The sequence below is a fragment of the Neltuma alba genome, unplaced genomic scaffold (assembly GCF_004799145.2).
Source record: "Neltuma alba isolate B1F8T4 unplaced genomic scaffold, ASM479914v2 tig00002744_pilon, whole genome shotgun sequence".
Classification (NCBI taxonomy): Eukaryota; Viridiplantae; Streptophyta; class Magnoliopsida; order Fabales; family Fabaceae; genus Neltuma; species Neltuma alba.
Window position 1 is genome coordinate 460,917 of NW_021632994.1, and position 20,908 is coordinate 481,824.

At 30.2% G+C, this 20,908-nt stretch overlaps 1 pseudogene; it reads left to right on the top strand.

Moving 5' to 3' along the window:
* The first annotated feature begins 5,305 nt into the window (after positions 1–5,305).
* Positions 5,306–11,458, top strand: LOC114736763 (MACPF domain-containing protein NSL1-like; annotated as a pseudogene).
* The last annotated feature ends 9,450 nt before the right edge of the window (positions 11,459–20,908 follow it).

Sequence of the window (20,908 nt, forward strand, 5' to 3'; positions counted from 1 at the left end):
CCATATGGTAACTAGAAACACAAAGGAATGTGACGTTAGAAAAGAAATCATGCTAATAGACTTCCCCTTAATTATACTTACCCCATACTATGTAGCCTCCCTTACCATCAGGTCATAGTTACTTTTTACGCATAAATAACAAGGACCATTTTGTCTTCTCATTATTCATCCTACATTATGTGTGCTATAATATTTTTATAATTTTGAAATGCTAAAGGTATCAAGTACAATTAATTTTTTAGTTTCAATAATTTTATAAGTTTGCTTCTTATTGGTAATCAATTTATTTGTGTTGGTTGTTTTGATTTTTGAATAAAAACTAGAAGCTAAGAACCTCAAAGAAAGGCACAGTGGAAACTAAAAACTTAAAAAAAAAAAAAAAAGAATCCTAAAGGGAAAGCATAACCAACACCCTTCATCAACCTCTACCTAAAGGATAAATAGGTGGAGAATCATCAAGGATATAAAATATGTTATTACTACTATGAGTAGGTTTTACTAAATGATCAACACAAGAATTGTTTCAACTTTTTTTTAGAATCACTTTTCCTACATGTTAATATTACTTTCTTAATATTTTTTTAATTAGTTTGAGTACATCAATCATGATGTTGAATCAGCATTTTACCGGTTTATATTATTTGAAAAGAAATATTAAAAATACACTTCTCAGTAAAGAATTGAAGTTGAATAAATCTTTTATATGAGTAAGAAGCATGATATGATGAAAAACATTTGTGCAGAATGGCAAAAACTATTGTAAAAGATTAACTACTATTCGAAGATGTAGGAATTTGCAAATAATGACATCCAAATGTAAAGTGGAAGTACAGTCGTAAAAGATAAGGTTAAATACATAATACTACTATGATTGTTACAGTGCATTGAAGGCTAAAATGTCATAACTCCTATCTAATTAATACTAAGAAGTTATTTTAAATTAATGTAATTAGTTTGCACAAGCTACAAATGTAATGAAACAAACACAATCATTTAAATATAGTAGTTAATAATATAGTGTAGTGAATTCATAAAATGTTTTGAATTATAATAATATAGTTATTTGCGGTGGAATGTGAGTTTCTTTAACAAATTAAAATTAAAAAAATTCTTAATTATGAGCTCCGCACATCGCGCGGGAAGTACATGCTAGTTTTATATTAAAAAAAGGAGGTTTTAAGTATTAATTCTGTGGGTTTCCCAAATGAGCTGAGTGCTCTTTGAATGATTGTTCTATTTGGTTGAGGTGAGATCTTTTTATTTACATATTATTTTTATAATAAACTATAATTAATTATAATTATTTAGTACATTTGCATTTAATCTTATTATTTTAATTATGAAATGTCTTACTCTAACTGGTTGCGACCTTGGTTGATTGAATGATCAGTTTAATTTTCAATAAAATATTATCCCTGCGTCAAATTACATCGAGATTTCTCTTGTATCCAAAAAAAAAAAAAATCTAGATTTCGTTTTCTTTTTCTTTTCCCCATCCGTCTACATTTTTTATGTCATTTTTACAGTAAATAAATCTGAAAAGGATATCTATATATATATATATATATATATTCAACTAAATTTGCACATAGTATTTAATAATCTTATGAATTATAATTCAAAAATATATCTATTTAATCATGTAAAATTCATTAATCATAAACAGAAAAAAAAATTAACGTTACTTGTAATTATAAGATTTCGTGCTTTTGCAAGTTAGTTTATTGATGTCCCATACAGGGGGCCAGTTTGAATGAGAGATTATGTTGGTATAGAGATTAGTTTATTTCTTTACCCAAAAAAATTTGTTTATTTTAAGTAATTTTACAAAAATAAACTTGTCCCACGAAATATAAAAGAATTTTTTTCACCAAAGAAGAATATAAAAGAATTCATTTTCAGAAAGGAGTAAGGAGGTCCATTTCGTTATCGCGTCATTGAGATTGAGAAGTCTACTGAAAATAGGCATAAAACAAGTAGTACGGAGTCTGGTAGCACCCGGCTCCTGCCGCCCAGAAAATGATCAGCTTTGTGGACAAAAAAAGAAAAGGGAGAAAATTTCAATCAGATCCTAGAAAATAATTTAATTATTCTAAAATTCATTAATAATTTACCCAATAACAAGTTTTGTAATACTATTTTCAGTCCTAAATATAAGAGTTAGTTGACTAATTTGAAGAGATTAAAGTAACAAGTTAAGTTAGTTATTTGTTACACATATGTGTTATATTTTCTAAAATATCCTTACTAATCAAGTATATTGACTAGAACTACTATTATTTAGAGGATTATCTTGAAAAAAATACATAAATATAAAAAGCAAAGTGAATTAAAATCTTATACTACCTCCGTTCCTTAATATAAGACCCCGTTTGACTTTTAGTTTGGTCCTAATTATAAGACCCCAATCCATTTTGTCTCTCATATTTATGCATTTTTTCTGAAGATAGTCCTTCTAATAATTATAGTTCTAACCAACACACTTAATTAGCAAGGATATTTTAGGAATGACAACACTTATTTGTTACAAATAATTAACTTAACTTATTTCTTTAATCTCCTCAAATTAGTCAACTGGATCTTATAATTAGGACCGGAGATAGTATTTAGAATTAAAATAAAAATTAAACGAGATTTTATATTAAATGCGAGAAGTAGTAAGAAATAAGAACTACTTCTAAAATTTTTTAGTAATTAAATTTCTTCCGTGAAAACTCGTTTCCAAAAAATGACCGATTCAGGTCACGTGGGCCATCAGTCTTTTGTTTTGCTTGCCAAACGATTTAAGATGTGTTTGGATTGGGTGGCAAAACCTATTTTCATTTCACTTCACTTTTGCAAACCTAGTTAATATAAAAATCAGTTAGTATAATATAATTTATATTTATATTAATTTTTATAAAAGTCAGTTTGATAAATTAAATTTAGATATAAAATAACTGAGAATTGCATAAGTTTTATAATATACTACCTCTAATTATTAATATAAGACTGTTAATTAATTTGAGAAAATTAAGAAAGTTAAATAAATTATTTTAAAATATTTATATTTATGGTTTTTTTTTCAAATTAAATTGCTTAATTATAAACTGACCTGTAATCTAATAATACAAACAAATATTTTAGAGAGATCATCACATACTACCTCTGGTTCTAATTATAAGAGTTAGTTGACAAATTTAAAAAGATTAAAAAAATAAGTTAAGTTAGTTATTTGTAATAAATAGGTATTGTCTTTCCTAAAATATCTTTACCAATCAAGTGTGTTGGCTAAAATTATAATTATTAAGAGAACTATCTTGAGAAAAATTGTATAAATATGAAAAGCAAAGTGAATTGGAATCTTATATTTAGGATCAAAATAAAAATTAAATAAAATTAAAAATTAAAATTAAAATTAATATGTTAGCATTTGAAAATATTTTATCAACATGTAAAATCTCAATATCATCATTTTTTTTAATAATTTTAGAATTAAAGGATTAAAAATATAGTTTTTAAAGTTAAGTGACTAAACTAAAACCTTGTGTAAAGTTAAAGGATCAAAAGTATACTTTAGCCTAATATTTTTATACCTATTAGGTCTATCTGTTTCTTTTATTACATGTTAATTTGAAGAATTTTATTTACTGTGACATCATTTTGTAACAGAGCATCTGCAAGGATTCTAATGAACAACAACTATTTATCTTTGAAAACTATTTTGAAGATTATGGGAAATCATTGTTGATGGTGATAAATTGAACTTTTTGTAATACAAAATTTTTGAGAATTTGAACTTAAAAAAATATTCCGGCCAACAATAATGGCTCAAAGATAGGCCAACTTCGTAATCTGCATTGTAAGCTACAATTTTATAACTCTTTTTTTTTTTATTGATTAACCAATGGCTATTTCGCATTAAAATATTGCTAGTCAATAAAATACGGAATAAAATTTAGGAAACTTTGAAGTCCTTGATACAATAAAGTTTTTAAGGGCAAAGAATTTCTTCTTCCGTATAGACCATTCATTAACTTGTATTTATTATTATATATATATATATTATTTTTATGTGAGTAATTATACTATTTACAACTTCAAAATAGAGTAATTTGTTTTATATACTATACATATACATGCATTGATATTGATTTTCATGATAAATACTACGTACTGTCGTTTAATTCTTTGATGTAACTTTCTATAATATTTTGGCCAATAATTTTCCGTAAGATGAAAAAAGAAATTAGGACCAAATTTACAGTAATTTTTATAGATAATATGAACCATAATTTTTTTTTGTTAGTAAATACTCCTTCAGTTTTTAATATAAGACCTAATTATTGAGTTAATTTTGGTATTAAATATAAACCTATTTATTATATTTATCAATTTTTTCTAAATTACTCTTATAAATACTCCTTCAACTATAATCAAACAGAAAAGGAAGGGAGAATATTAAGAAAAATGATTATGATGTTTTGGGAAAAACATATTATATTTTTTATAATTAACTAAGTTACCTAACTTCCTTAATCTAATCAAATTAGTTAAATAGGTCTTATATTAAGTATATAAGAAGTACTGTTTAATTTAAACTAGATTTGTATCACGCGTGTCAGCCCATAATCTTCAAAATGAATAGTGAATTGACATTGAGAGTTTTTTTCCCAGCAAAGACATTGAGTGTTAATAAATGGTGTATATAGTATATTTTTCTCTTGACAAGAGCATACAGTAGATTTATATTAACTGGCTAAAAAATCGCTCATTGCAAAATTTATTATCCAAAGGTACTTAGATATTCATTTCATTGGGTAAGTATAATTAATTTTCAGCAGGTGTAACTCATTTTTAGCGAGAGGTAACATATCTTTAATGATGTATAAATGCTTTCCATTTTACATATAGTCAAAATGAAAAAAAGTTGCACACTTGTTAAAAATATGTTTCATATGAGTCCTTGTTATAACTCATCAAATGAGGTATTAGTTACATTTTTCTAAGATTATCCTATTTAACGTCTCATTAATTGCAAATGCTATCCATTCTTGAATGTAATTTATAGTTGTAGACATGGAGAAATTTGAAAACTTGTTCCTTTTCAAAGTTGATGACTTATCCATTCTCATAAGAGTTGCATATTGCTGTTATATATGCAAGTCATTGATACCTCATTTCTACATATTAAGGAATACATTAAATTAATAAATTTTTCTTTATTTGCCTTATTAAATACACTGTACATTTTTTTTCTTACCTATTTCCTCTTTCTTATATTCAACAACTGGAAAATTAATCAGTATTGCTATTGTAGCTTCGGAGAGGTTAAAGGAGCATTGAGTATGGGCAGTATGGCGGACTTGAATCCCCAGTCGGCGGCGGAGAAAGCCGTCTCTGTTATTGGGCTTGGATACGATCTCTGCAAAGATGTACGATTCTCTTCTTGCAAAACCGAGAGGTTGATCAACATTAATCAGAAGGAGATGGGGGACGCCGTCTTCCCTGGTGGGGTTGTCGTTTCCGACGTTCCCACCTCCATCGAGTGCGAGAAAGGTGAGCGCAACAGGTTCCGCTCCGATGTGCTGACGTTTAATCAAGTGATTAAGATTCTTAAGATTCTTATTTTTCACATATTGGTTGTGTATCAATTCACTGTAGTTCCCTGTAGTGCTCTGCTCGCCATGAATGGTTAAGCCTCTCTTTATACACACATAAACACACATAAATGATCTTTGTTGTTTCAATAATATTGAAATAAAGTTTGAAATTTAATTTGAACTGAAAATAATAGTTTTGATTTAATTTATCTTTATATTCCATCTAGTCCTAACACTTTTAGCCCTTTTCACCGAATCTCGCGGCTTATGGAGGGCAATTAAAGCTAGTTAACTACCTTTAATCTCTTAAAAAATCATACTTTTTTCCCAAATCCACTTTTATTATTGTTACATCACCCACTTTTACATAAATTAAATAGGAGTATATTTGATGATGACTGATAAATATTGCATACGATCATATGTTTAGGGCTAAGGAAAAGAGTTCTATATTTAGAACCAGAGGGAGTAATTCATTATGAACGTGTTTATTTTATGTTTGAAATGCTTGTTGAAACCTCAATTTTTTTTTTTTTAATACCGTTCATTTTTCATGTCTTAATTCGTTGAATATGTACATACATATATGCGCCTCATATCTGAATGTTAACATTTAAAACAATGTGATATTCTTGTATTGCGTCGTCTGATACTCATTCTTCTTTGTTTGGAAGTTGCAATTGAAGCATTCTCAATCATTGAATTTACTAAATAAGGAGCTACTAGAACCAAATTCACGCTACTCACTGGTGTTTTATGGTATTATCGTTAGCTTGCTGGTGTGTCCTAAATTATGGGTGTTTGGTACAATGCTATCTTAACAATGGATGAAAGGCCTCGATGATATACATTTGAATATTGTTCATGTTAAAGTTCCTGTTGAGCTTGTTGCAAATTTTAGCCCTTCCTTCTTTTTTTTTTTTTGGGTTGAATTCATGCTTGTTTTTCGCCCTACCATGGAGCTAAAATCAAGAGCGAATATTGGGAGACTGTTAATGGATTTGGTGAGAGTAAGGCATTAATAGGAGCTTACAATTTTGCTATATATAATATATTGCAGATGTCTAATCAATTCAATCAAGAACTGTCTTTGTTGGGAAAACTACCATCTGGCCTTTTCAACGCCATGTTTGACATGAAACAGGTCTGGTCAAAGGATGCATCTTCCACAAAAGCCCTTGCTTTTGATGGCTGGTTTATAACATTGTACAACATTGGGTTAGACAAGACTCACATGACTCTTTCTGAAAAGGTCATTAAGGAAGTGCCTTCTTCGTGGTATCCAGCTGCACTTGCTGGGTAAGCGTTACTATTATCATTCGCTCCCTCCTATCATCAACATTTCTAATACTGATGATGAAAATGATGAGAAATGATAATGAATGGAGTCACAAGAAGAAGACACGGGGCATTAAGGTCTTTGTTTCTGTTTTAGTGGAGTTACTATTTATGCAGATGAGTGAGATGTACTCATGAATACTCACTATCAATTTTTTCCCTTAGAGGTAGTTGCTGACCTTACAGTGGGAGACTTTTGTATGTGTAAGTTCTATATAAATCATTTAGAGCTTAGAAGCTGAAAGACGAATTTATAAGTCAGCAAACTTATTATAGCTGCAAGGTTTACGTGACAATCATGTGGAAGAACAATGAATTTGAATGTTTCAGTTTACTAAATGGCATTATAATTTTACTTTAATGTTATAATGATGATTTCAACTGTGCATATGAATCATGTGTGAATTAAATTTATAGGGAATATCCTTTGCACTTAATCGTGAAGCATTTTAGAATGGATGGGTTTGTTTTGTCTTTATGTTTAGACAACATATTTAGCAATGTATCATATATGGGATAAACAAACATGGTTCTCAGTTCAAGATGCTAGTTGACTAAGTGTGGGTTCTTACTGTATCTGGATTTGTTTGAATTGTCTTTGTCTTTTGGTGAAAAATCGTTTTTGTTTATTTTGTAAGAAAATATGAATGGTCTTCCTCTTAGACGTTTAACAGTGAACAACATAAAACATGACTTCTCAGGTTCATTGAAAAATATGGAACTCATATTATTGTTGGGTTGAAGATGGGGGGGTAGGGATGTGGTTCATATGAAGCAGTTGGGAAGTTCAGATCTCCAGCCCATTGAAGTGCAGAAACTGCTCAAACAATTAGCTGATGAGAGGTTTTCTGAGGATGCAGAGCTAAGTTATCCTGGCCAAGTATCAGGAAATCTAAAGGTAATAGATGCGACTCTAAATTTTCTGGAACTGGACCCGCTGCATCCTACTTTCTTACTTGCTCTTAAAATTAATACGCCTAAGTGTGATGATTTTCAAAGGTTCTCAAGTTTATACCCTGGAATGGTTAATTATGAATTTATGATAATTTTGATGTTTGTGAGTGATGACAGTTTTGCCAATGAATGATCCATTTATTTTAGAATATGAGTGAGGCATATGAGGTTACATGTGTTAAGCTCATGTTTTCCGTTCTACTTAAGAATTGCTTGTTGATTTCGAACTCTTCATCAATTTTTTTATTGGTCCTTACAGCTCGCAACACTGTTCGTCCGTGAAATTTGATTATTTTAAACCTGTTTCATCAGGTGAAGAGGTCAAATATGTAACAATCTCTTTAAGTGTTCATGATTCTAGAACTATAGCTCATTTAAATGAATTCTGTTCTGCAGATAGTTCTTGCGTATGTGGCTGAGTTTACCATACGCTTAATCTCTTGATTTAACAGTGTAATATATATAATAATGCAAAGAAGCGGGCATTACATTTTTTGTTATTACTTATCTAAATGTATTTGAATCCATCTTTGCAGGATCATCCTGCTAACCTTTGGGCAGCTCAAAGCCCTTTTCATGCTGCTGGCAGGCCAATCGTAACAAGTCTCTCCAAGAATGATGTTAGCACTTGTCAAGAATTTCAGTGCCTTTCTTTTGCTTACCTTGTATCCTTCCTGCGTATCAGAGATTTGAACATCTATATTATTTTTCAACACAGGATATTGTGAGCATTTCAGTTCGAAGGGGAGGTATTGATACTGGTCAATCTTATAACCTGTGGCTCTCAACCATATCACAATCACCTAATGTGATATCAATGTCATTTGTGCCTCTTACTATGCTGCTGAACTCTATTCCAGGCATTGGGTATTTGAGTCATGCAATGAATTTGTATCTGAGATGTGAGTAGATAGCTGTCTTATGATGACTTTGGTCTCTCTCCTGTTTATTGGCTTCTTTTAAATGTTTGAGTTGATAATGCTGCTTATTAAAGCTAGGAAAGCTCATTTTCTGAGCTGTCTGAAGTATGAAAAGAATTACAATCTGGATCCTTTGCACTTAAGGAATAAATGCAGTGTGCAATTAGGGCGAGATAGATTGGAGACTATGGGACTGAGTAGCTCGCAACATCAGAAGTTGGAGAGAGAAGTTTCTACAATTGAAAACTCTTGTTTTTCTCTCTCCAATTGCAACCTGTACAGAGCTGCAAAGGGTCCATTTGCAGAGAATTGAAAATAATCAGACTCTTCGAACTACTGTAGCATCTATCTAACCTGTTCTGAAAATTTATTGCCCCTAGTCTGTTCAAACCCATGATTCTTTTAGTTTGGCACGTTTGAAAGCTATTTTTTGGAGCTTTATTTTACATCTTGTTTTGTATTTCTTGATTATTGTTGATTCAGATTTCATTTATGTTTTTTAGATGCTGATATTATTCCCTTCAGTGAAGCCTAGGCATGTGATATGTGAGTATGCATGGAAAATCATCATATAACTTGACGACTTGACCTTGCTCTTATTTATGAATTCAATTACAATTCTTATCTCGTACAAGTGTTTGACTTTTCATTCATCAAGCAGATAAACCTCCAATAGAAGAGCTTCATCAATTCCTCGAATATCAGTTGCCTCGACAGTGGGCTCCTGTCTATGGTGATCTGCCTCTTGGACTTGGTGCTGGACATAGAAAGAACATGTCGCTCTCACTTAAGTTCAGTCTCACCAGGCCCAAGCTTTATGTTAATAATGCAACGGTAATTTACGCATTCAGTGGTCACTATATTTTTGGATTGGTTAGTACTTCTTTCATGTGATCTTCACAAAATTGAGATCTGTGACTTTTTACCAAATAATGGGCGTGGCTTCAAAGTGAAGCACAGTTATCATTATTTGTTAGAAGGGTATCAACCTGGCTTTTATTGGAAGGTAAAAAACAAAATGTTTTGTTCGCTGTCAAACACTTTTCTCTCCTAAGGCAATGATCCTAGAATGTTTGGATGGGGAAAAAGTGATTTCGGAGAATAGATTTTACCAAAAGCATCATTCTAGCTTTTCCTCAAACCGTGGTTTTATCCCTCCAGACCATGGTTTCTAGTTCTATAATCACTGTTTGACATTTTTGGGTGTTTGGATGAAATTACATCAAACGGAGTAATATTTTGTATGATACTTGTAAACATGATTTGTATCCCTTTTTTTTTTTTTCAATTTTCTTTCTTTGATTTTAGAGGGATTTGTTGCTTGCAATCTTGACTTTGACATTTTGGACGTCAGTCAATATCCAAGATACATGTGTTACACTGTTAGCAAAATGATAGGTCTGTCCTAAGATGTCATAGCATCACACTTTTTGGATAATATCTCATGCTACTCAAAAATCACAGGGATCTCCTGTCTAACATCTCTTATCCTTTTTAACTTTTGTGAACTTGTGGTTTTGTCCTTTTCACGTGCTAATTTTCAATTTCCATACCAAGCAAGAGTATCTAGACACCATGATCTTATACCTTGCCAATGTATCTAAGATACCGTAGAATGAGGTATCAGCGTACATGTCTCCTTTGTTTTGATCGTCATTAACTTAATAAAATGTTTGAACTATTTCTGGAAATCATGAATGCTTAATTAATCTGTGCGTGGGGCTATAATTGCTCAGAAATGTCCCTCTAAAATGACCCTTATATGGCTTTCTTTCAAATAGGGAGAGGCATTAAATTAACTACCAAATAATTAAACATTATTTTGAAAGCACGCTTGTTAGTTAATCATAGATCTTGGCGTTCATCCATTATTAATGTGTCTCACAAAGGGTCTGTGAACAGTACATTTTCTTTGAGTTATCAAAAATACCTATGCTGATTGACTTGGCTTTTCCTGTTACACATTACTAGTTCTTTTATACAACCAATATACTAAAGACCAAAACTCGTTCGTTGTTACTTTGTTCTACATTTTGCAGTTTGACTCTAAAAATCGACCTGTAACGGGTATCTGATTATATTTGGAGGGCAAGAAAAGTGACCAACTCGCGATCCATCTCCTACATCTTTCAGAACTTCCTGGTATCCTTTCAATCTCAGATGATCATAAGCATGAACCTATTGATACAGTTGCAAAAGGTTACTATGAGGCTGAGAAGTGCTGTATGTTCTGGCATGTGTGCACAGCACCAGTGGATTACAACAGCTCCTATATAGATGAGTCCGCAGCTATTGTAACAAAGGCCTGGTTGGAGGTCAAGTCAATGGGAATTAAGAAAGTTCTTTTCTTGAATCTTGGATTCTCAGCGGTTGCTTCGGCTGTAATCCGCGCGGAATGGGATGGGACTTCAACTGGAACTGAAAAATCGGGGTTTTTCTCAGCCTCGCTAAGCCTCCTGCTCATCAATGCTGTTTTTCTCAGTACGTCTAAGTGGAAAGGGCGTGTAATGGAGAGGTTCCGTGCCGTTCTCCAAGGGCACAGAAAGAGAGAGAGGAGGCAGAAAAGTGTTAGTATTTTAAAAGATAGTATGACTTTGAAGGTCATTTAGGCAAACAATTGTCAATTTTTTTTTTAATGAATATTCCTATATATTTAGAGTTTTATTTAGTAGTATTATTATAATGTTTAAAAAAATTTTACTGTTTGGATATAGAGTAAATATTAAGGTTTGACAATATATGGTAGTAGAAATTTAAAAATACATTGTTAAGAAATTTTAATTAGTTTATATTTGTTCATTCATTGTTTTGAAAATTTTAAATTAAGATTTTAGTCGAAAATTTGTTATTCAAGACATATATAATGTTTTTATAGATTAAATTTAAGTTAAATAACTTATTAAATTATGTAATATATTATGGAGATTTTAACCGGTTCGAATTTAAAGATATATTGTTGAAATAATTTTTGAAAGCTTCAAGAATTGTATATTGAGAATTTTATAAAAATTAAAATTTATTTATAATTCAAAAGAGTTGTTTAGGTTAAGAAAAAATTTTAAATGAGACTGTAATAAATAATATATTTAGATTTTGGATAATAAATATATATTTATTTAAGTTATTAATTATTTTACATGAAGATTTTATTTGCAAATAATATTTTATTTCTTATAAATGGTTTTATCCGTGAAAGTTAATATGTTTATATATTTTTAGTTTATAAGGTAGTCTTTGAATTTTAGAATAGTTTTGAATTATATGTTAATAAATTTTTATGTGCAATTTTTGTGGACTTGAGAATTTTGGAGTCTCATTGCGTTGTTATTTGTAAGCTAAAAGGTAGTAGATAACTTTAAAAATTCTTTCATGTACATGTGAAATATGCATGATTATGTTGTGAATTTACTTTTTTTTTTTGTATCATACTGAAATATATATATATATCATGAGTTTCTAAATAAATGCTTTAATATATTACTGTTAGGATTTATTGCTATTAATTATGACCAATATTTAAATATATTAATAATTATGGAATTATAATGAATTGTATTAGAAATTTGCATTGAAAATTTGTAGGGAAAATCCCAGAAAAAGCCCCTGGAATATACCAAATCCCAGATTAGGTCCTTAAATTTCGAAAATGACAGAATGGGTCATTGACTCAATCTGTCATTTGTGAAATTCAGGCGAATTGACATTTTTGCCCCTGAGCAAAAGTGAGTAGTTATTCTCTAAACAAATCTAGGTAATGCTTATACTGTTCTAGTGATTACAAGATTCGTTGTAGTTAATAATAAGGTACCTGACAATAATAAGATACCTGACTATGAAAAAATGAGTAGTTATTCTTTACACAAATCTAGGTAATGCTTACATTGTTTTAGTGATTACAGAATTAGTTGTAGTTAATAACAAGACACCTAATTATGAAAAAGCGAATAGTTATTCGCTACACGAATCTAGGTAACACCTAAACTCTTACAGTGATTTCTTGAATCATTGTAGTGAATGAATAAATGAGGGCAAAATTGTCAATTCGCCTGAATTTCACAAATGACAGATTGGGTCAATGACCCATTCTGTCATTTTCGAAATTTAAGGACCCAATCTGGCATTTCCCATATTCCAATGACCTTTTTTGGGATTTTCCCAAATTTGTATTGGAATTTTATTTGTTCTCTTATTTAGAAAAAAAATAGTACTTTTGTGGGGGCATTTTGATATAACATTATTTGTCATGTGACACATATGCATTGTTGGGCTAAGAAAAAAAGAGATATGTCTGTTGTATAATTACCACGTGATATACTATCACTCAGTGCATAGCGGATGACACTTATCAAGGCTTCTTCTTCTATGTTTTCCTTTGGCTAGGAATTCATTGGAATTGTGGGACATATGACCCATTTTTATTTTTCTTTTCAAAGAAGGAGAACTATAGTTCGAACTTGAACTTTATATCTTTAGTCAGATATATAGGGAAAATGACAATAAAATACCACCTGAATTTCAAAAAGACAAATAAGGCACCTGAATAAGCAAAATGACATATAGGGGACTGGGTACCAATCTGGAATTCAGATTTTTGGCCAAAAGACCAAAATGCCCTGTCTGAAAGTGAGAGAAATGAGAGAGGAAGACGCTGATGAAATACAGGAAGGAGAGAGGAGGAAGACGCTGATGAAATACGGGAAGAAGAGAGGAAGGAGAGAGGAAGACGCTGATTTTCGATAGGTTCCCACAGCTTAAAATGTTATTGCCTAGCATTCCTCTTTTTGGTTCTGTCTCTGTTCTTCGCATAAAACCATTTTCAGATAATGTGAAGCTGTCTGGTTTTCTGGTATTATTAAACCATTTGTCCTGAATTTTACAAAACACATATTGTGATTTACAACTTTTGTAGTGAAAGTGACTACTTTGTTAATGGGTTTTGCAACCTGTTTTCAGGAGATAAACAACTTGTTTGTAAAAACTAATAAAATTCCACGCTAAATTTGACAAAACGTATAGTGGAATTTACAACTTCCGTAGTAAAAATGACCACTTATTCAATGGGTTTTGCAACTTGTTTTCAAAGGATGGGTAACTTGTTTCTAAAAACTAATAAAATTTCATACTAAATTTGACAAAATACATAGTGAGATTTACAACTTTCGTAGTGAAAATGATCACTTCTTCAATGGGTTTTGTAACATGTTTTCAAGGGATTGACAACTTGTTTCTAAAAACCAATAAAATTCCATGCTGAATTTTACAAAACATATAGTGATATTTACAACTTTTGTAGTGAAAATTACCACTTCTTAAATGGGTTTTGCAACCTCTTTTCAGGGGATGAGCAACTTGTTTCTAAAAATCAATAAATTTCACGCTGAATTTTACAAAACACAGTGAGATTTACAACTTTTATAGTAAAAATGACCACTTCTTAAATGGCTTTTGCAACCAGTTTTCAGGGGATGGGCAACTTGTTTTTAAAAACCAATAAAATTTCATGTTGAATACTGGGATTTACAACTTTTGTAGTAAAAGTGACCACTTTGTTAATAGGTTTTGCAACATATTTTTGGAGGATGAGTAACTTACTTTTCACCACCAATAAAATTTAACACTAAATTTTACAAAACACATAATATGATTCACAACTTTTATAGTGAAAGTGACTACTTCTTCAATGGGTTGTTTTCACCAGAAAGGCAACTTATAAGCATAAATAAATCATTCAGTGAACGTGCACCTGAAGTACGTCACAATAAACATTGAACTATTAACTTTCATAATTAACTACATGTATAGTAAAATTTACCATTCATGTAATGGGATTTACCAAAAACCAGCAGGCATATGACAGCAGTTACATTACGTAATTGCTTGCCATTGTTTTCTGATTTCTCCTTCATCATTCACCAAATACTAAATATAAACCCTCAAATGCAATAATCCTGTTCCTATTTCACCATGAAGTAGCCACAAAAATGAATAATCCAAATCCCTCCATCAACTTCTTTCCCACAGATTCACTCCCTCTCTCACTACAAATCCTCTTTCCCACAACCAAAACCCACCAAATCAACAATCTCTATAGAATGGTGATGCGGAGGCGTAAGATAATAGCATTTCCAACATTCTTCTTTCCTTCTTCCCGTATCATCAGCGTCAGTCTTCCTCTCTCATTTCTCTCACTTTCAGACAGGGTATTTTGGTTTTTTGGCCAAAAATCTGAATTCTAGATTGGTACCCAGTCCCTTATGTGTCATTTTGCTTATTCAGGTGCCTTATTTGTCTTTTTGAAATTCAGGTGGTATTTTGTTGTCATCTTCCCTTTTATTTTTGGTGAGTTTGGAATAATCTAGTAAAATAGATTAATTTCTATTTGACTATGTATTAGTTTATGACTCTTGTCAGCTGTGTAAGGATAGGCGTTGATATAAGGGAGGTTGCGTGTTGTATTATTTTTTCATATAATGGAAACTGAGATTTATATGCATTTAAATTAAGAGTGAATTGAGTTGAATGTAAAAATCTGTAATCTCCAAACGCAGACACATATAATTGAATTTTTGTTTCTCATATATGGTTTGCTTGTATAGGTTAGAATTTTAGTAGTTATTAAGATATTAAATCTTATCCATTATATTAACATTTTTTCCAAGTGAAGGATCTAGTAGGAATCAAGGGAAGGCATCAATGAAGTGAGCCGTAAAGGCTTCTGTGCTCCTTAAGCATATGTTATGTTATATTTTTATTTGTCATGACTATAAAACTTTAATGGTTTATTTTATTATGTGAGAAAAATATTCTAAAATTACAACCTGTTTTAGATGTTAGAAATATGTATGGACTTTCTCATGAAATATTTTTATTAGGTATATGGATTAATTATGTGATGTGTTACATGTATTTAGTTCTCTAAGTTTATATTAAGGTTCAATTTAGTCCTTAGATTTATAAAGTGCATTTTCAATCCTTTAATTTTAATACCATTAATCTAAATAATGAAAAATGCTAAATGATGATTCTGCAATTAAATGCTAACAAAGCATGCGTAAATTTTAAATCCATAATATAATATTTCTATATTATAAAAATATAAAAATCAACATGCAAGAATCCATATGAAATTTTGGGAAAATAAATTATTTAGAGATATAATAATAACATAATAAATATTTATATGCATGCAGCGCTCGGGTCAATCAGAAAGCATCACCATTTGCATGCAATCAAAAAGTATCAATCGTTACCAATCGGATTGGGTCTAAGAAAAAAAAAAGCTAGTCCCTCACAATGTGACGAACTAAAGTTTGAATTCTCACTAAAAGAAATGTCCACATTTAGTATCCAACAGTTTTAATATCTGACAGTGCCTCGAATATGATTTTTTCTAATATGAGGATACCTATACTTTAGCCAAAAAAATAAAAAAAAGTATCAATTGTTAGAACAGTAATAGTTTTATATATTCACATGAGTCAGGCTTCTGAGTACTCAATGTAATGAGCTATTCCAAGTTGCAATATTTTCCCAACAATACAATTCTCCTACCTTTGTCTCAGTTGTTGATTTTACACTTCTCATGCCCGAGAGTTTTTAAATTTTTCCAAGTTTTCCTCCCAATCGATTCCTTTGATAGTTTATTTCTGCATCAAATTGTAATGAATTATATAATGATTATAGTTTTCCTTAAGTTCTCCACCCAAAATAATCTAGGGATCCAATTATATATATGCACTTGCAGAATTGAGATATAACCTATATATAATATAATATGATTGTGCGGTGCGGTGCGCGCGCATATATTAGATCTAACTTGGAATGAGTGTCTTGTCTACTCATCTAGTAGTTTCTTAACCAAGGAAATAAATAATAATACCCAACTCTATTCCTTAATATAGGAGACTTATTTGATCAATTTGAATAAGAAAATTCAATAAATTAATATTATATAATTTTTTTAAAATACTTATATATATCATTATATTATATATCGGTTTATAAGTAAGAAAAATTAGTTTAAAAAATATAAATATTTAAAGTAATTTATTTAGCTTCTTTAATCTTTCTAAATTAATCAATTAGATCTTATATCAACAACAAAAGATAACATATAGGGATCTAATCATTCACAATATTATGTTATAGTCTAATATTCAATCCCTTAGATTGGCAATGTATGCGAATGTGCCATTTCGAGTGGTCCTTAGCCACAGCTTCTTGTCCTTGGCTCTATATCCCAAGATTTGGTAATGGCTTTTGTTTAATATTCCTCCGGTATTAATTGTAGGAATTAAATAATTAATTTATGTTTATAGAAAAAAACTAATTTATGGGGATTAATTAAATTAATTGAGCTAATTATTTGTAGAAAATTTGTATTGTTTTTCTTTTAGAATACCATTTTAATCACTCTGCTCGTTTGCATAAACTACTCTTAATATATGCAATGACATGGGTAGTTTAGAAAAACAAATTATAAATTTAGATAATAGAAGCACATTGAGATTTTATTTTCATAACCCAAATTTTCAACTGACTCATATTTTTAAGACTGATGGGGGTAATCCTTAAAGTGCATATTCTCAACATATACTATATTTATTTAAAGAAAAGTCAAATTATAAACAATGGGTATAAGACTATTAAGTACCAATCTTGCATCCATTCTATAGCCACCTTGATAAAAGTATTAATAATCAAATCACCAAGAATTTAAAGGTTTTTTTAATTAATATTTTGCCTAACGTGTATATTTAGCCCTTTAACTTTATACTACTTTTGATCCTAAATATAAGAGCTAGTTGACTAATTTGAGGAGATTAAGAAAATAAATTAAGTTAGTTATTTGTAATAAATAGGTCTTGTCTTCCTAAAGTATCCTTACTAATCAAGTGTTTGGTTAGAACTACTATTATCAGAAGGATTATCTTGAAAAAAGATGTATAAATATAAGAGATAAAGTGGATTGGAGTCTTATATTTAGGACTAAAATAAAAATCAAACGAGATCTAATATTAAAGACCAGAGATAGTATAAGATTTTAGTTTCGTTTCTTAGCTTTAAAAAGTACTACCTTCGGTCTTAATATAAGAGTTAGTTTAACTTTTAATTTGATATTAAATATAAGACCCCCCAATCTACTTTGTCTCTTATATTTATTCATTTTTTTCAACATAATCCTTATAGTTGTTACACATATTAAATATTTCATCAAATGAGATTTGATTAGTAAGGGTATTTTAAGAAAAACAAATAGTAAGGATATTTTAAAAAAAAACAACATATATTTATTATAAATAACTAACTTAACAAACTTTTTAAATATATTCAAATTAGTCAACTAGTTCTTATATTAAAGATCAGGAGTAGTATCTTTTTAGTCTTTTAACTTTAAAACATTAGTTTTAAATGATAAGTTTTTATAACAATTATGGTTGTTTTAAAAAATTAAATTTAATATGATAGCGTTTGAAAATGTTTTATCAACGTTTAAAATTTTAATATCGTCATTTTTTTAATAATTTTAAGGTTAAATGACTAAAAATATATTTTATAAAGTTAAAGGATCAAACTAAAACCTTCTGAAAAGCAAGGAAACAAAACCCGGACCGGACCGGCCGGTTCAAGCCGGAAACCGGCCAACCGACCAGTGTTCCGGTCTGGTTTGACAACTGAACCGGAAAAGAAATGAACCGGTACAAACCGAAGTAAACCGGTGCGAACCGACAGTAACCGGATGACCCGCTGGTTTGGACGGTTTACCTGGGTCACTCTTCTGTTGTCAAAAGAAACGCCGACATCCTAAGAAAGAAGAAAGTTCATTGGAGGAGGGAAGAAGAAGGAAAGAAAGAGAGAAGAAAAATGGAAGAGGAGATGAAAAAGAAGACCTTACCATGAAAGAGCACTGAAAAATTATGATAGAAGATGAAGTGGAGAAGTTTGTTTCAAAATAGATACCACGGAAAAAAAAGTAAATGGTTTTAGGAGGATGGAGCGTGAAGGCTGCAAAAGAGAGAGACTGGAAAAATTAGAAGCAGAGCATCACCGACGACCGACGATAGATTTGGACTGGAATTTGGAAAGAAAGAAAAGAAAGTATGGCTCTAATGGGTTGCCTCTAAACTTTTGTCTGCGCCTCTCAGCCTCTCTGACATAGCGTGTGTAGCCACTTAGCCTACCACTCAATAGTCATAGTCTTTCTGATGGGATGATAGAATTATTACTAGTCTGGCACTTAATTCATGCCCTCTCTCGTTTGGGTAAATAAAAAATTATTTATATTATGTATTCTGTGAGCAGCTGGGATTACAATTTTATTGTTTGATAAAATATTTCTTAATATTCGTGTATTTTGGTATTATTACGGTTAAATTATCATTATATTTTTTTATATTTTGATATTATGATAATCAATGTTTTATTTTATTATTATTATGAATTAAATTATATCATTTTAATATGACCGGTTTGACCCCGAGTTAATTGCGGTCTGACCCATTAACCCTTGACCCATTGACTTGACCGGTTTAGTGTCCGGTTCGGTTTTTTGTTCATTGCTGAAAAGTTAAAAGACTAAAAGTATACTTTAGCATGACATTTTTATACCTATTAGGTCAATCTATTTGTTTTATTACATGTTAATTTGCAGAATTTTTGCAATGACGTCATTTTGTAATGGATGTATCTGCGAGGATTTTAATGAACAATAATAACTATTTATTATTGAAAACTATTTTGTTGATTACGGGAAATCATCGTTGATGGTGTTAAATTGAGCTTTTTATAATAAAAACTTTATAAGAATTTGGACTTAAAAAGAATTCCATCTAGCAATAATGGCTCAAAGATCAGCCAACTTTTTTGTATTCTGCCGTTGGAAGTTGCAGTTGGAGCTTTCATTTGGCATGTTAGACTTTTCTGATCAGTCATTTTCACAATACCGAAATTTTATAATGCTTAATGTTGTCATCACCGATTACTTTAAAAATTGAAATTTCCGTTTTTTAGGAAAAATATTGCTAGCCAATACCATACAGAATAAAACTTTAGGTGACTTTGAAATCCTTATTACAATAATTTTTTTTTGAGGGCAAAGAATTTCTTCTTCCGTGTAGACTATTAATTACTTTTATTTATTATTATATATACTTTTTTTATTTTTATGTAAGTAATTATACTATTTATAACTTATAAATAGTGTAACTTTTTTTGTACATTTACATGTATTGATATTGATTTTCATAATAAATATTAAATACTACGTACTCCCGTTTAATTCTTTCATGTTCTTTCTATAATATTTTGGCCAATAATTTTCTGTAATATGGAAAGCGAAATCAGGACCAAATTTACAGTAATTTCTATATATTAATATGAACCATAATTTTTGTGTGTTAATATATGCTAGATTTAATTTAAACTAGATTTGTGTCATGCGTGTCGTGTTAGCCATAATCTTCAAAATGACGAATAATGAATTGACGTTGAGCGTTATTATTATTATTATTTTTTCCAGCGAAGACATTGAATGTCAATAAACGGTGCATATAGTAGATTTTTCTTTTGGCAAAAGTAGATAGTAGATTTTTTTTTTTTGGAAGAAAAGACAAAATAATATATTAAAATCAACAAAGTTTATATAGTACTAAAACAACAAGAAAAAAAAGACTGTTCTCCAAAAAACCGGAAAATATATTAAAAGGAATTAATTTAACAGTAGTAGATTTATATTAGAAAAATATAAAGTGAATAACATTATTTATAATTTATAAATTATATTTTGGAAAAATTTGCTGAAAAATGGCTCCATGCAAAATTACCTAAAGATACCTAAATATTCATTTCAATGAGCGAGTGTAATTTATTTTCAACAGGTGCAAGTCTTTTTTACCTATAAAGGTGCCTAAATATTCATTTCATTGAGCAAGTGTAATTTATTTTCAGTAGGTGCAACTCTTTTTAGCTATGGGTAACATATCTTTAATCATCTATAGTTAAAATGAGGAAGAGTGGCACACTTGCACTTGTTAAAAATATGTTGCATATGAGTTTGTTATGAGGCATCAAATGAGGTGTTAGCATTTTTCTAAAGGTGTGTTTGGTATGAGGGAT